Source organism: Saimiri boliviensis, chromosome 2 (assembly GCF_048565385.1).
Source record: "Saimiri boliviensis isolate mSaiBol1 chromosome 2, mSaiBol1.pri, whole genome shotgun sequence".
Classification (NCBI taxonomy): domain Eukaryota; kingdom Metazoa; phylum Chordata; class Mammalia; order Primates; family Cebidae; genus Saimiri; species Saimiri boliviensis.
In genome coordinates, this window is record NC_133450.1 from 40258578 (window position 1) to 40276162 (window position 17585).

Consider the following 17585-nt stretch of genomic DNA (forward strand, 5'->3'; position numbering starts at 1 on the left):
GTTCAAACGATTCTCTTACTTCAGCCTCCTGAGTTATCCTAGCCTCCTGGAATATGCCACCACGCCCAGCTAATTTTTGTATTTTTTGTAGAGATGGGGTTTTACCATGTTGGCCAGACTGGTCTCAAACTGCTGACCTCAAGTGATCTACCCACCTCGGCTTCGAAAAGTGCCGGGATTACAGGGGTGAGCCACTGCACCTGGCCAGGTTCATGTGTTTTTATACTCATTTGGTTACTCTGTATTTTTTTAGTTACCTTTGGAGATGGAAGAGATGTGGATAATCCAGAGATGATGCCTGTAGTCAAGAAAATATAATTGTGGCCTTTTGATGGGGAGCCTAGTTTTATGAAATCCCTCAGAGCCAGTCTTGAGATCCAGGGTTCTAATTGGCTAGAGAACGTCAAAGTTCTTTTGCCATATTGTTTTTTGAAGGGAAAGGAAATACACATTTATATATCTCTTTATAAAAAACAGAAATTATGTCATACAGGTATTGTATGTTTGTCATCATAACTGCCTGGATAAAGGTTAAAATGTCATGAGAAAATGGGAAAACTGAAGTAGGAGGAAATAGAGATAGTTTATTTTTAGCCATTTAGAATGTTCCATTTAAAAGCAGTTAAACTGGCTGGAGCTGTGGGCAGGGGGAGGGGTACTGGGGTGATTTAAAGGCCATAGCTATTATGGTGAGTGCCTGACATTTTGATTTGAAGTGTGTCTCTCTGCCTGTGTATTTTAGAACCAGAAAAATTCTTAGAAAACTACCTTTTTTTTTGTTTTAACTGTGTACCCAGATAAAATAGTTTGTTATCCCAAATCTAGAATTGAGATTTTAATTTTTATTAATTGTTAGTTCTGTTAGTCTTTCAGGCGTTTGGCTTCTTTGCTCATTCTTTTAAGATTTAAGTTGGAGAAGACAAATCATACTCATTAGTTTTGATTACTCAGATCAATAAATTGAAAAGGCAAATTAGAATCATTTAAATTTGACTGCATGTGATGAGATTCTGCTAAATTAAACTATAAATTAAATGTTTATTAAACAATAAACATTTATCAAAACTAAATGTTCTAAATTGAACCGTTTCCCTCTATATATGTTCTTAGTTATTGATTGGTTATGGTTCAAGAGGGGAGCTGGATGAGGTTTCTTAACTCTTTGAGGTTGGTTTAGGCAACTTTTTAATTAAGTCTTAAGTGGGTCACTCTTTTTTTTTTTTTTTTTTGAGATGGAATCTTACTCTGCTGTCCGGGCTGGAGTGCAGTGGCGTGATCTTGGCTCACTGCAAACTCTGTCTCCCGGGTTCAAGTGATTCTTCTGTCTCAGCCTCCTGAGTAGCTGGGACTACAGGCGCGCACCACCACGCCCAGCTAATTTTTGTATTTTTAGGAGAGAGGGGGTTTCACCATATTGCCTGGCCAGAGCTGTTTATTTTTATAAAAATAGTATTGTACTCTTTCTCTCTCATTATATTTCTATGAATTTTTGAGACAGAGGCTCACTCTGTTGCACAGGCTGGAGTGCAGTGGTACTATCTTAGCTCACTGCAACCTCTGCCTCCTGGGTGCAAGTGATTCTCTCGCCTCAGCCTCCCAAGTAGCTGGGAGTACAGGTGCCTGCCACCGGACCAGCTAATTTTTGTATTTTTAGTAGAGACAGGGTTTCACCATGTTAGCCAGGCTAGTCTTGAACTTCTGATCTCCAGTGACTTGCCTGCCTTGGTCTCCCAAAATGCTTGGATTATAGGCATTAGCTACCACGAACGGGGGTTTTTTTTTTTTTTTTTTTTTTTTTGAGATAAGTTCTGGCTCTATTGCTCAGGCTGGAGTGCAGTGGTATGATCTTGGCTTACTGCAGCTTTCACCCTCTGGGCTCAAGCCATCCTCCCACTCCAGCCTCCTAAGTGTCTGGAACTATAGGTACACACCACCATGCTTGGCTAATTTTTTAATTTTTATTTTTAGTAGAGATGGGGTTTACCATGTTGGCCAGGCTGATTGTGAACTCCTGACCTTAAGTGATCTGCCTGCCTCAGCCTCCGAAAGTGCTGGGATTACAGATGTGAACCATCATGCCTGGCCAGTCATGTTTATTTTTATAAAAATAGTCCCATATTCTTTCTCTCTCAATGTATATATTTCTATGAATTTTTTTTCTTTGAGACGGAATCTCTCTCTGTCGCACAGGGTGAAGTGCTGTGTCATGATCTTGGCTCATTGCAACTGCCTATTCCTGGGTTCAGGTGATTTTCCTGCCTCAGCCTCCCGAGTAGCTGGGATTACTGGTGCATGCCACTGGGCCAGCTAATTTTTGTATTTTTAGTAGAGATGGTGTTTCACTATGTTAGCCGGGCTGGTTTTAAACTTCTGAAATCCAGTGATCCGCCTGCCCTGGCCTCCCAAAATGCCAGGATTACAAGCATGAACCACCATGCCTGAGGGTGGAGTACAGTGGCAGCGATCTTGGCTCACTGTAGCCTCCACCCCCTGGGCTCAAGTCATCTTCCCACCCTAGCCTCCCAAGTAGCTAGTACTACAGGCATGCACCACCATGGTTGGCTAATTTTTGTATTTTTTATAAAGATGCGGTCTTGTCATGTTGTCCAGGCATGTCTTGAACTGGTAAGCTCAAGTGATCTATCCACCTCCACCTCCCAAAATGCTGGGGATTGTAGGCATGAGCCACCATCTCGGCCTCTGTGAATATTTCATTTCCTACTGAAAAGTTTGTCATATTGTTGTCTCTTTTTTTTTTTTTTTAATGGCTGTACAACTGGGAACGGTGGCTCATGCCTGTAATCCCAGCTCTTTGGGAGGCTGAAGTGGGCAGATCACCTGAAGTCAGGAGTTCGAAACCAGGCTTGCCAACCTGGTGAGACCCCACCTCTACTAAAAATACAAAAAATTAACTGGATGTGGTGATGCATGCCTGTAATCCCAACTACTTGGGAGGCTGAGACAGGAGAATTGCTTGACCCTGGAGGGTGGAGGTTGCAGTGAGCCGGGATCGTACCACTGCACCTCCAGCCTGGGCAACAGAGTGAGACTGCATCTCAAAAAACGAAACAAAACAAAAAAAAAACTGTACAGTCTTCCAAAGTGTGAATTAAGTAGTAACTTACTTAAGGCCACTTTCTTATTGATAACATTTGGCGTATTTTAATTTTACTGCTGTTGTAAACAACACTGTTGGGGAACTACTTAAGACATATCTCTCTGTTCACATAGGGGAGTATGTCTGTAGGATGAATTCTTAAAAGTGGAATTCTGGGTAAGAGATAAAAACCTTGGTAGGTGCTGCTAAATTGCTTTACATGTTGCATTTTACATCTAGCAGAGTATCTGAGAATACCTTCTTCCTACAGTTTAAACAATTAAAATTGAAAACTATAATTTTGAAAATAACAAGTATTCTGACTTTAAGAGTTCGAACATCATCTGAATAGTTGACACCATTACTGGTTAATCTGATTTTTTTTTTTTTTTTTTTTTTTTTGAGGCGGAGTTTCGCTCTTGTTACCCAGGCTGGAGTGCAATGGCGCAATCTCAGCTCACCGCAACCTCCGCCTCCTGGGTTCAGGCAATTCTCCTGCCTCAGCCTCCCGAGTAGCTGGGATTACAGGCACGCGCCACCATGCTCAGCTAATTTTTTTGTATTTTTAGTAGAGACAGGGTTTCACCATGGTGGCCAGGATGGTCTCGATCTCTCGACCTTGTGATCTACCCGCCTCGGCCTCCCAAAGTGCTGGGATTACAGGCGTGAGCCACCGCGCCCGGCCCTAATCTGATTTTTGAAAGCTTACAAACTAAATTAATTAGTGAGGCAGATAGCATCACTTTCACAGTGATTTAAGAATCCTGTGTCATTTGAAGCTCACCTGTTTAATATTCCTAGAGTACTTCATTATCTTGTTATCCTTCATGTTTGGTAATATCAGAAATTTTGTCAGAAGTGTCTTGCCACGTGTGCCAAACTAACCGCTTGAGTATAGTTTGTCACACTGGATACAGTGTTAGCAGCCTCTGTTTAGCTGCTGTTGCAACTGTTTTCAGCTGCTTTTGCTCTCCACCAAAGATTCTCACCTAGGGGTTCTTCACACTCCCACCCTCCATCCCCACTCCCCAAACGCAGACAGGGGAATCTGGCAATGTCTGGAGAGACCTGGTTTTGACACTCGAATGCGGAATGAAGCGGGCAAGAGTAAGGAGTTGCTACTGGCATCTAGTGGTAGACAGGCCAGGGATGCTGCTAAATATCCTACGGTTCACAGGAGAGCTGCTCACAATAGTCATCTGGTTAGCCTGGTTTGGTGGCGAGTGCCTGTAGTCCCAGCTACTCAGGAGGCTGAGATAGGAGGATCACTTGAGCCCAGGAGTTTGGGGTTACATTGAGCTATGTTCACACCACTGTACTCCAGCCCAGGTGACACAGTGTGACCCTGTTGCAAGAAACACACACACACACACACACACACACACACACACCCCACACACACACACACCCCAACCCATAAAACCACAAAAGAGTTATCTGGAGAAACCATGCTTTACACAAAGGAGTGCTCTGTCATACAACCATCTGATGATTCATTTGCTTAAACTGATTCTACCTCATTTCTTATGGCTACAAGCCACACTGACCTTTAGTAGATCAGAATTCCTTCCCTAGAGTGGCTGGCTATTCTGGACTTTGTGTTGCTGTTTCTAGCTTTTTCATGTTTTGCTCAGTGGTAGGGTCAGGCAGGTCAATGTAGTAGCACTTGGCAAAGTGAAGCCTGGTATCTTCTATGAGGCTATAAAAGTTGTCTAAAGACACATTGTCTGGTTCTGATAAGGCTCCTGGTAATTTCTGGACTGGAAGACTTGGCTATCATTGTTTTGCTGTTAAGTATCCCTTTCCATACAAATGCAGAAGTAAAACACACACATGCTACCATCCTTTCCAAGCAAAAACAAAACCAAAAAACCCAACAAACAAAAACAAAGCACTTGATAATCAAGGAGAGCCTAGGATAACTCTTCTTATTCCACATTTCAAGTTTGTACTTGATCTGGGCTATCATACAAGAAACCCAACTGGTATGACTGTCCTGAGTGCATTTCCAGTGAAGAGGCTGGGAGAGTCCAAAAGAATGTTTTGAGTCATCAGATCCTTTTAAAATGTCAGATTCTTTCCATGGGGTTAATTTAAACCTGTTATGGCCCTTTAAAAATCTTTGTAAGAGGTCTCAGAGCCATACTAACATGGAACACTACCTGTTTAGCGGAAGTCTGTCTAAAGGGCACCTTTATATTTGGTTTCATTTTTTACATTGTCAACCGTCTTATAAGAGGGAAACAGGAATTTTCGAGTCCTTAACTGGAAAGAAGAGCTGTGTGGGGCAGAAAGTCTCATGGAAGTCTCCTTTTGAATAAAAAGGAAGCTCTCCCATTAGAAGATAAAGCATTATTATTTTTTCTTTCTTTATCATGACAATTTAGGTTTAGGCGAAGTGTATTAAGTATATAGAAAGGTGTAAAAAATCCGTGTGCCTATAAGATAAACCTGTAATTCTTGTTCAGAGGTAGTAAGCTGTAGGTTGGGTGATTAAAGAACATTGAATGATTAGGTTTCTTTTGTGAACACAGAGTAGAAAGTGTCTGGGCTCTTCCAGGGCCTAGGGAATGGAAAGTTTTCCCCTTTGTTTTTTGATGTGTTTCTTTGTCCCCTTTCTTTTCTTTATCGTCTTACTTTAGTGCTCCCCAATAAAAATATGATACAAATGTGGGCCACATAGGTAATTTAAAATTTTCTAGTAGCCAGATTTTAAAAAAGGAAAAAGAAACAGAACAAATTAATTTAATTTTATTTAATTACTTAATTTTTTGAGGTGGAATTTTGTTCTTGTTGCCCAGACTGGAGTGCAATGGTGTGATCTCGGCTCACTGCAACCTCTGCCTCCCAGGTTTAAGTGATTCTCCTCCCTCAGCCTCCTGAGTAGCTGGGACTACAGGCGCATACCACTATGCCTGGCTCATTTTTGTATTTTTAGTAGAGATGGGGTTTTACCATGTTGGCCAGGCTGGTGTTGAACTCCTGAGCTCAGGTGATCTGCCCAACTTGGCATCCCAAAGTTATTGGGATTACAGGCGTGAGCCACTGTGCCCAGCCTGAAATTAATTTTAATAATATACTTTATTTAACTCAGAATATCTAAAATATTATCATTTCAACAGGTAACCAATATAAAAATGAGCTATTTTTAGATTCTTTTTTCACACTATGTTTTTGAAGTCTCATGTGTATTTTATATTTACAGCATATCTCAAATAAGGACTAGTCGTATTTCTTTTTTTTTTTTTTTCTTTTTGTTTTTGAGGTGGAGTCTTGCTCTGCTACCAGGCTGGAGTACAGTGATGCGATCTTGGCTCACTGCAACTCCCACGTCGAAGGTTCAAGCCATTCTCCTGCTTCAGCCTCCCGAGTAGCTGGGACTAAAGGTGCACGCCACCACTCCTGGTTAACTTTTGTATTTTTTTTTTTTTTTGAGTCGGAGTTTCGCTCTTGTTACCCAGGCTGGAGTGCAATGGCGCGATCTCGGCTCACCGCAACCTCCGCCTCCTGGGTTCAGGCAATTCTGCCTCAGCCTCCGGAGTAGCTGGGATTACAGGCATGCGCCACCATGCCCAGCTAATTTTTTGCACCTTTAGTAGAGACGGGGTTTCACCATGTTGACCAGGATGGTCTCGATCTCTTGACCTCGTGATCCACCCACCTCGGCCTCCCAAAGTGCTGGGATTACAGGCTTGAGCCACCGCGTCAGGCCTTAATTTTTGTATTTTTAGTAGAGGCAGGCTTTCATCATGTTGGCCGGGATGGTCTCGATCTCTTGACCTCATGATCCACCCGCCTTGGCCTCCCAAAGTGCTGGGATTACAGATGTGAGCCACTGCACTGGGTCTTTTTTTTTTTTTTTTTTTTTTTGAGACGGAGTTTCGCTCTTGTTACCCAGGCTGGAGTGCAATGGCGCGATCTCGGCTCACCGCAACCTCCGCCTCCTGGGCTCAGGCAATTCTCCTGCCTCAGCCTCCTAAGTAGCTGAGATTACAGGCACGGGCCACCACGCCCAGCTAGTTTTTTGTATTTTTAGTAGAGACGGGGTTTCACCATGTTGACCAGGATGGTCTCAATCTCTCGACCTCGTGATCCACCCGCCTCGGCCTCCCAAAGTGCTGGGATTACAGGCTTGAGCCACTGTGCCTGGCCTTTTTTTTTTTTTTTTTAAATTATAGATTCAGGGAGTCCATGTACAAGTTTGTTACATGATTATATCATTCTATGCTGAGGTTTGGACTTGAATCGAACTTGTTATCCAGATGACAGTGAACATAGTATCCAGTGGGTAGTTTTTCAACCCTTGCTGCCTGGCTTCTCCCTTTTGAAGTCCCCAGTATCTATTGTTCACGTCTTTGTTCATGTGTACCCAATGTTTAGCTCCTACTTATAAGTGAAAATACGTGGTATTTGGCTTTCTGTTCCTGTGTTAATTCAGTTAAAATAATAACCTCCAGCTGCATTCACGTTGCTGCAAAGGACATAATTTCATTCTTTCTTATGCTACATAGTATTCCATGGTGTATATGTTCCACACTTTTTTAAAAATCTAGTCCACTGTTGAAGGTTGATTCCATGTCTTTCCTATTGTGAATAGTGCTGTGATAAACATGAATGTGCAAGTGTCTTTTTCATTGAACAACCATTTATTTTTCTTTAGGTATATACCCAGTAATGGAATTACTGAGTCAAATGATAATTCTGTTTTTAGTTCTTGGAGAAATCTCCAAAGGGGCTGAACTAATTTACAATTCCATCAACAGTATATGAGCATTCCTTTTTCTCTAACCTTGCCAACATGTTATTTTTTGACTCTTTAATAGCCATTTTGACTAGTGTGCAATGTTACCTCGTTGTGATTTTGATTTGTATTTCCCTGATGTTTAGTATACTGAGCATTTTTTTCATAGGGTTGTTGACTGCTTATATGTCCTCTTTTGAGAAGTGTCTGTTCATGTCCTCTGCCTACTTTTTAGTGGGGTTGTTTTTTTCTTGTTGGCTTATTTGAGTTTCTTCTAGATTCTGGATATTAGTCCTTGGTCAGATGCATAGTTTGCAGATATTTTGTCCCATTCTAAAGGTTGTCTGTTTACTCTGTTGATAGCTTCTTTTGCTATGCAGAAGTGCTTTAGTTTAATTAGGTTCCACTTGTCAACTTTTTATTGCTTTGCAGAATTGTATTTCCTAGGTTTTCTTCTAGAATATTGATAGTTTTGAGATCTTACATTGAAGTCTTTAATTGATCTCGAGTTAAATTTTGTGTATGGTGAAAGGTGTAGGGGTCGAGTTTCATTCTGCATATGGTTAGCCAATTTCCCCAGCACCATTTATTGAATAGGTAGGACTCATCATATTTCAAGTGCTCAGTAGTTATATGTGACTAGTGGCTGCTGTATTGTATAGCACAATTTTATTTGCTCTAGTTCTTCTAGTCTGCAAGAATTTTACTACTTACTAGCTAGAGGTCATTCAGACATAGGCGTTAATATACTAACATATACATAAAATTGAAGGAAAAAATTATGTATGTTTATAGTTGCTTACTACAGCTGTTTATTTACTTATTTTGAGACAGAGTCTTGCTCTGTCCCCAGGCTGGAGTGCAGTGGTGCTTGAAAAGTGAATTAGCAATTTTTTATGTTTATTTTTTACTTTGCAAATCTTCTTTGGTGAGCCTTTACTATTTTTATAATAAAAAATAAACTACACCCCCCAAAATTAATGCAAAAAGTAATTAAAGCAAGAACAAAACCAAAAAAACAATACTACCAATAGTACACAAAAATAAAGAGGTTTGAAGACCTGGATTCTAATTCTGGTTCTGTCATTAACCATGTATGTGATTTTGGGTAAGTCAGTTAACCCCTCTGGGTTTCCATTTCTTCATCTGTAAAATCAGAAATTAAAGTTGCTTTGATTCTTTAGGTCTTTTTGGTCATACAGTTGAATAACAAACACAATTCCATGATAGCTTTCATGAAAGCCTTTTTGGGAATTTTATCTTGATCTCCTGATCTCGTGATTCACCCATCTTGGCCTCCCATAGTGCTGGGATTACAGGTGTGAGCCACCGCACCCAGCCATGTTTTTAAGATATTCAAAACATGTCATGTTTCAGCATTGTAGTTGTTGATATAAATTGGCCTGGACTTCATTGTATTTATGGCTGTATATGTGCCAGTTTTCTAGTTACATGTATTCTTTAAACATTGATATGTAGCTGAGATGACTGCCACTTGAATTAAATTCTGACATACCATGATATAAACATTCTAAATCTCGGTGTCATCAGGAAGCATGTTGATAATTGAAATTAAGAATTTTGGTATTGACTGCATATGGCAGCTCATGCCTGTAATCCCAGCACTTTAGAAGGCCAGAGGGCAGATTGCTTGAACTCAGGAGTTCAAGACCAGCTGGGGTAACGTGGCAAAACTCTGTCTCTACAAAAAATACAAAAATTGTCTGCACATGGTGGCATGCACTTGTAGTCCCAGCTACTTGGGAGGCTGAGGTGGGAGGATCGCTTGAGCCTGGGAGGTCAAGGCTGCAGTGAGCCATGATAGGGCCACAGCATTCCAGTCTGGGTGACAGAGTGAGACTTTGTCTCAAAAAAAAAATTATGATATTTGGTGACCAACATTGAATATGGGATTATATAAATCTGTGAAGAATTTTGGGATAAAAAGTTTGTATTGAGTGAGGGTATTTGTTAAGACCCTCAAAACATAGATATACCTCTCAGGCTTATTTAGCAGTCTCTAAATGCTTTTCAGAAATCATTAGATTGATGTCAGAATGCCTGCATCATTGGCACTGATCCCATCCATTTATCCACACTTTTCACTTCCTTTTTTTTTTTTTTTAACCATTCTCGATCTTCTCTTCTTTAAACTACTAAGCCAAAGAAGCAAAACGTCTGGTGGTGTTACTAGCAACAATGTTTAGGAGCCTTGGAGAAAATGACCAGAGGAATTTAAGAGAGGCAGGATATGATAATAGTTTTAATTCCAAATCTGATTTTTTACTGGACTATATCACATTTCTCTAATTTTAAAATGTCTCCACAACTTGAGCTAATGTTTATTTTTACTTTCAAGTAATATGACATTATGGAAACTGAGGCAATATGTTAAAATACCAGGATGCTAGTTTTGTGTTCCTTTTCTTGACAAATAACTTCCTCAGATTCTTTCTAAGGTAGGAAATATTCTTGTTAGAGGAAATATCCTATACCCACCTATGCCTGGGTATAGGTGTGGGTTTATGGGCAGCTGTATTGAAAATACATTATTTGTTACAGAAGCATGTAGGTTTGAGACAGTTCAGCTGTATTCATGTGGGGAAAAAGGAGGCAGGAAAGCAGGAACCAGGATAGGGAAGGAAATGCGAGAGTGGGAAACGGTAGAGTGTTGGGGACCGCATGTGTTTTGCAGCTTCATATTCTGGTGTAACCCAAATGATGATGTTGGTAAACACTTCTGATGGGATTTTATATCTAGTGTGTATATAATTTAGTATATATTTCAAAATAAGAATACTGGCCTATATATAATATATATATTTATGTGTGAATGTGTGTAACTTATACCAGAAAAAAGTGTTTCTTTTGGGATTTGTTAGGGAACTTACCATTTGAGCAAATGTTTCTACTTGTGAGCACCATGAAAAAAATTGCTCCCTGGTAGAAATGTTTAAAGGATCTTTGTGTGTGTGTAATGGGGAAAGAAAGGTGGGTGGGATATGGGGAGGAGAAGTCAGGGGAGGGACGGAGAGAAGTGGGATTTGAGAAAAGAGGACCAAGAACTTTAAAATGTGATTAGGGTACTTTTTTTTTTTTTTTGGTAGAGGAAATGGCTTTAGGGGACTTATCCATCAAAAACGTGTATTGTTGGCCAGCCACAGTGGCTCACACTTAAAATCTCAGCATTTAGGGAGGCTAAGGAGGGCGGATCACCTGAGATCAGGAGTTAGAGACCAGCCTGGCCAACATAGTGAAACCCTGTCTCTACTAAAAATACAAAAATTAGCTGGTTGTGGTAGTGCACTCCTGTAATCCCAGCTACTTGGAGGTCGAGGCAGGACAATCACTTAAACCCGGGTAGGGGAGGTTACAGTGAGCTGAGATTGCACCATTGCACTCCTCCAGCTTGGGCGACAGGGCGAGACTCAGTCTCAAAAAAGAAAAAAAGTTTGGTGTCAGTATATGTACAATTATATGTACAATGACAAAGACAGTAGTGTTAATTCTTATGAATTACTAAAAGTGAAAACACTTGTAAACTTTTATTTTTCTCTGCCTTAAAAAAAAAAACTATGGCTTAGTGCCTGTAGTCCCAGTTACTCTGGAGGCTGAGGCAGGAAAATTGCTTGAGGCCAAGAGTTAGAGACCTGTCTGCAGAGCAACATAGTTAGACCTCTGTCTCTAAAATAAATAAAATGGAAGAGGGCATTCACATTTCTTAATTCGGATTGTTGCCAGTGTGCCTTTTTTTTCCCCAAAAGAGTGTAGCAGTACTAGTTCTTTTGTGAATTAGATAACAGGCTAAAATTCTAGAAAAGAAATTGATGTTTCATTGGTTAGAACATTTACTTTTGTAAAAACAATACAAGTAAAAAAGCCATCGAAAGAAATGACTCTTGAGTTTGAATATATTAATTGCTTCAGAGGTGTTTATTTTTCTTTTCTTAAAGTGCTGAAAAGCTATTTAATTTTAAAATAAGAGTGCTATTGCATTGTTTCTTAACATGTAAGTATTGTTGAAAGTGCAAACTCAGGAAAGATGAACGAACTTGTTGAGTTTTTTGTGGATAGTTCTTTGCTGCTCGGGATTCCTGTACATTTAAAAGATATTATTGGTTTATGTGTTTTTATTGTGAATTACTAAAATATTAGGCCATAAAAATCAAACTTTGTGGTGCCCCAATAGTGTTTTTAAGCTTCCCTATATCTTTTACTAGCTTGAGGAAACTGTGAAGGACTTTTAAAATATACTTGGCCAAGACTTAAAACTTACTGTGTCTCTGGCTTTCCCAATCTTTTAAGTAGGTTCAGAATACTTCTCTTCGGTTTGAATTATAATTTTGTTTCCTCTGGTTCCAAAAGTTACCTGTAATAGCCTCGTTCTTGTCATTGCCTCATTCTTAAGAAGCTGCTTTTTTGCTTTTGGATATTTGTGGGTGCTTGCTTAAGACAGTGCATGCTTAAGACAGATTAAAAAAAAAAAATAGTGTTTATGTGAGCAAGTTCTTTCCGAAAAAGAAAATGCTTAGAAGTCTTTGGTACTCTTTATACTTGTTACGAGTGTGTGTGTGTGTGTGTGTGTGTGTGTGTGTGTGTGTGTGTGTGATCATATCCATTCAGATGCCTTCAGTTTCCCCTCTGAGACTTTTCAGTCTGTATCTCCACGCTAGAATTTTCTCCAGTCCAGACTTGTATTTCTCAGTCCTTTCACAGGTTTCCTCCCTTTAAGGAGTGGTCCTATCATCTCCCTTGTGGCCTGAGCTTCATTGCTTTGGGCCCTGAGTCTTTCTGTTTCTAGCTGTTCTCTCCTTCCCAGGTCTCGGCTCTGCTCTTTGCTTTCTTCCTGTTGTGGGAGTGTCAATAGATCTCTGCCTCTAGCCTGGCCCCCGTGGACCCGCATTTCTCAGAGCTGCCTGCAGGAGTTGGTAGTGTGCTCCTTTGACCCTCCACAGCAGAAAACAAACGCTGTCTGATCTGACCCTGCCCAGCTTCTCTCTAGTGGCGGCCTCCTACCTCCTCCAGGTTCATGGGGAGCTGCCTGTCATGAGTGCGCTGTGCTCCTGCACCTCTCTGTGGCCTCTCTGCATGGGCAGTTCTCTCGGCTGGGAGAGCCCGTCTTCCATTTGTGATTCTGGCCAACTTCGTTTTGCTCTCTCAAGAGCTGGCTCAGATATCACTACCTCTTTGAGGGAGAATTAGGTCTCTCCTCCTCCTTCCCACTGAGAGCCTTAATCTCTTACAGTATTTACCACACTGATGTCATAATTAGGCAAATATCTGTCTTCTTTATGTCTCTGAGCACATTCTGTTTAAAATTGTGACCCCCCCCCTCCCCATGTTCCTTTTCTGGCTCTGCTTATTTTTTCTCTTGTATTTGTCCCCTTTCAACATACTTTATGTTTTTAAAAATTTTTTAAATTTATATTTAAAAATGATAGACTAGGTCTTGCTATGTTGCCCAGGCTGGTCTTGAACTTTTGGGCTCAAGCAATCTGCCTGCCTCGGCCTCCCAAAGTGCTAGGATTGCAGGTGTGAGCCACTGGGCCCGGCCTGTCTGATGTTCTTATTTGTAATGTTTATTATCTGTGCATTCTGTAGAGCATAAACTCTCGACAGGACAGAGACCTTTGTCACTTTTGTTCACTGCAATATTGCTGGTACCTAGAACAGTGCCTAGAAAATGCTCAGAATTGTTTATTGAAGGAATGTGTCCTTGTATGTCCAGGGCCCAACTCACAGTAGGCATTGGGTAAATTAAGCTGATAATGAACGGTTTATTCTGTTAGATTTTCTAGGGAGTGTCAGTGACTATGCCGTTTTCATACTTAAAAGTAAATATAAACACTTCTTAGATTTTTATGTATTCAGATAAAAGGTTTTGTTAACGTCGGGCGTGGTGGCTCACGCCTGTAATCCTAGCACTTTGGGAGGCCGAGGTGGGTGGATCACCTGAGGTCAGGAGTTCAAGACCAGCCTGGCCATCATGGTGAAACCCCATCTTTTTTTTTTTTTTTTTTTTTTTTTAAAAAGGTTTTGTTAACAATCTGATTTACTCTGTTTATTGGTTCCAGATGTCCCAGTCAGCCAGATGTGTTTCATGCCTTCTCATATTACCTACCTTTCTTGCGTAAACCAAAACCCAACAACTAAATAAATAAACATTTCACCAAAGGTCATGTTTTCAGAATACCATCCAAATAGAGTCTAAAATCACACATGACCCATGTCAACAGTGTTTTGCTAGTTTGTTTGTTTTTGATATGGAATCTCACTCTGCCACCCAGGCTGGACTGTGGTGGTGTGATCTCGGCTCACTGCAATCTCTGCCTCCCAGGTTCAAACAATTCTCTTACCTTAGCCTCCTTAGTAGTTGAGATTACAGGCACATGCTACCTCGCTGGAGGAATTTTGTATTTTTTTTTTTTTTTTTTTTTTTTTGAGACGGAGTTTCGCCCTTGTTACCCAGGCTGGAGTGCAATGGCTCGATCTCGGCTCACCGCAACCTCCGCCTCCTGGGCTCAGGCAATTCTCCTGCCTCAGCCTCCTGAGTAGCTGGGATTACAGGCACGTGCCACCATGCCCAGCTAATTTTTTGCATTTTTAGTAGAGACGGGGTTTCACCATGTTGACCAGGATGGTCTCGATCTCTCGACCTTGTGATCCACCCGCCTCGGCCTCCCAAAGTGCTGGGATTACAGGCTTGAGACACCGCGCCCGGCGGAATTTTGTATTTTTAGTAGAGATGGGGTTTTACCATATTGGCCAAGCTGGTCTCAAACTCCTGACCTCAAGTGATCTGCCCGTGTCAGCCTCCTAAGGTGCTGGGATTACAGACATGAGTCACTGTGCCTGCAGTTTTCAAACATTTTTGCTCATATAGGCTTGAAAGAATTTTGTAAAACAATGTATTTTTTGTATCAATTCTGAAAAGTTTTTTTCCTACATATTTAACATTTTAGCTAATTACATAGCATGTAATTTTCTGGAATATTTTATTGATATTAATATTGACTGGGATGTTTTAAAATGTTGACATTTGATAATTAAACTGTTTCATTACTCTTATGTGTGTTTTTAATGGTATTTACTGATAGCAATTTATTTCCTACCATCATCTTCTAAAAAATTGAATGAATTCTTTAACTATTTGCTGGTTGAAGTTATATTTCCATTTTATTCACTTCAGAATTTTGTCAGCATAAAAAATATTTTTAGACTCCAAAGTCTTACTGATAACCCTCATACTTGTCATACTTTAAAAATATATCATTTTAAAATAAAAAAGTTAGACTGTCTTGTGACCATGAGGCTATAAATGTTTATTCAATTCAGAAGTAAGCAGAACTTATCATTGCCATTATCACATAATTCAAACTAACATAAAGGCATTATATTTTGATAAATGATTGTTAAAAATATTAGTTATTGGAAATGATAAGATTGTGCTTTTTTCTTTCTTTTTTTAAAGAAATGAGCTCTTCATACAGGGTGAATATTGATTATTTCCCAAATGGGGATTTAGCATCAATTCTTTTTTTCTTTTTTTTTTTGAGATAGAGTCTTGCTCTGTCACCAAGACTGGAATGCAGTGACACACACTCGGCTCACTGCACCCTCTGCTCCCTGGGTTCAAGCAGTTCTCCTGCCTCAGCCTTCTTAGTAGCTGGGATTGTAGTGTGCACTATCATGCCTGGCAAATTTTTGTAATTTTAGTAGAGACAGCGTTTTGCCATGTTGGCCAGGCTGGTCTTGAACTCCTAACCTCAGGTGATTCACCTGCCTTGGCCTCCCAAAGTGCTGGGATTACAGGTGAGGCACCATGCCCAGCCAATTCTATTCTTTTACTGTGATAAAGCACTGACAAATCCTAATCATATAAGTAAGAGATAGGAATGGGAAGTGTTCTCTTATTGTAGCATCTCTCAGTCCTTTGAACTGTTTCTGAGTTATGTGTCAAAAATCAATCTATCAGCAAAAATTATTTTTGATGACAACTGGATGGATCCTCCTTCAGTATTGTTGAAAGCAGATAAACTACTAGATTTCAAAAGAATTGTTTTCTAGTTCTTTTCTTTTCTTTTTTTTTTTTGAGACGGAGTTTCGCTCTTGTTACCCAGGCTGGAGTGCAATGGCGCGATCTCGGCTCACCGCAACCTCTGCCTCCTGGGTTCAGGCAATTCTCCTGCCTCAGCCTCCTGAGTAGCTGGGATTACAGGCACGTGCCACTCTGCCCAGCTACTTTTTTGTGTTTTTAGTAGAGACGGGATTTCACCGCGTTGGCCAGGATGGTCTCGATCTCTTGACCTCGTGATCCACCCACCTCGGCCTCCCAAAGTGCTGGGATTACAGGCTTGAGCTACCGTGCCCGGCCTAATTATTTTCTTAACAGTCAAACTGACCCTTTGGTGACAGGGAGGGAAGTGAGCTGTGCTAAGGTTTGGGATCAGCGAACAGTGTGTTTCTCCTTTTAATGTGAGAGAAGGAAGATTTTGAAAGGGAAGCTGAAAAAGGAGGATTGGCAGTGCATCACGGACAAGATTTCAGGCTGGTGGTTTTAGGATGGAATACAGGAGACAGGAATTGCTCTTAATGATTCCTCTCCCCTCCCCTCCCCTCTCCTTTTTTTCTTCTTTTTCTTTAACAGAGTCTCACTCTGTTGCCCATGTTGGAGTGCAGTGGCATGATCTCAGCTTACTGCAACCTCCTTCCCCCGGGTTAAAGCATTTCTCATGGCTCAGCCTCCCAAGTAGCTGGGAGTACAGGCGTGCACCACCACACTCTGCTAATTTTGTTTTTGTATTTTTAGTACAAGATGGGGTGTCACCATGTTGGCCAAGCTGGTCTCAAACTCCTGGCCTCAAGTGATCTGGCTGCCTCAGGTTCCCAGACTGCTGGGATTATAGGTGTGAGCCACTGTACCTGGCCAGTGATTCCTTTATTGAGAAGGAGATTAACATCTAGAGAAGTTAAGTGATTTGATCTCCTCTCAGGGTAAGTCAGTATTGGAGCCAGGTTCTTGTAAGTGTATATTTCATATCCTAGATCAGTGGTTCTCAAAACATGCCTTGGGGATCCCCAAAGTTTCCTGAAACCTTTTCAGGGGTCTGTGAGGTCAAAACTAATTTTATAGTAATACTTAGACAGCACTGTTAGTAATACTTTTAGTATTACTTTTAACTTTCCTTTTCCTTCTCTCATGAGTATACTGTGTTTTCCAGGATCTACATTACTTGTGCAGTTGCAAGAAATTGAAGCAAAAGTAGGTTTGAGAATCCAGTTGCTTTCTATTAAGCGAGACATTAAAGAGATATATAGAAGTGTAAAATGGTGCCATTTTTCTCACTAATTCTTTTGAGGAAAATGTAGTTTAAAAAAATATTTCAGTTGTACTGAAATGAATTAGTGTTAAAAATTTTCCCATTTTTAATTTTAATGTGGTAAATATTGATAGATATAATCCTTACTTTTAAAAAGCTCTTTGAGATCCTCATAATTGTGAAACCAAAAGTTTCATTGTGACTTTTGGATTTCAGCTTCATCATTCTCAAAAAGAGGCTAGATGTTAGGTTGCAGAGGACCACAAGTTGTCATTTGATGTGTCCTGAGTTATTTGAACATAGTCTGTGTTCAGTTCTACAGGATAGGTGTCTACATCGTAAAACCCTTCATTTGATATTCCCTTCTTTGGTTTCCTTATATGTAGTTTCAGCAGGTGACCAGGTATTAACTGACTTAAGCTATGTT

The 17585-nt window shown here is 40.5% G+C and overlaps 1 protein-coding gene across 4 annotated transcripts in view; it reads left to right on the forward strand.

The window, feature by feature from the left end:
• PPP2R5E (protein phosphatase 2 regulatory subunit B'epsilon) overlaps positions 1-17585 on the forward strand; it is a 169476-nt gene that overhangs the window by 43131 nt on the left and 108760 nt on the right. The window lies entirely within an intron of this gene.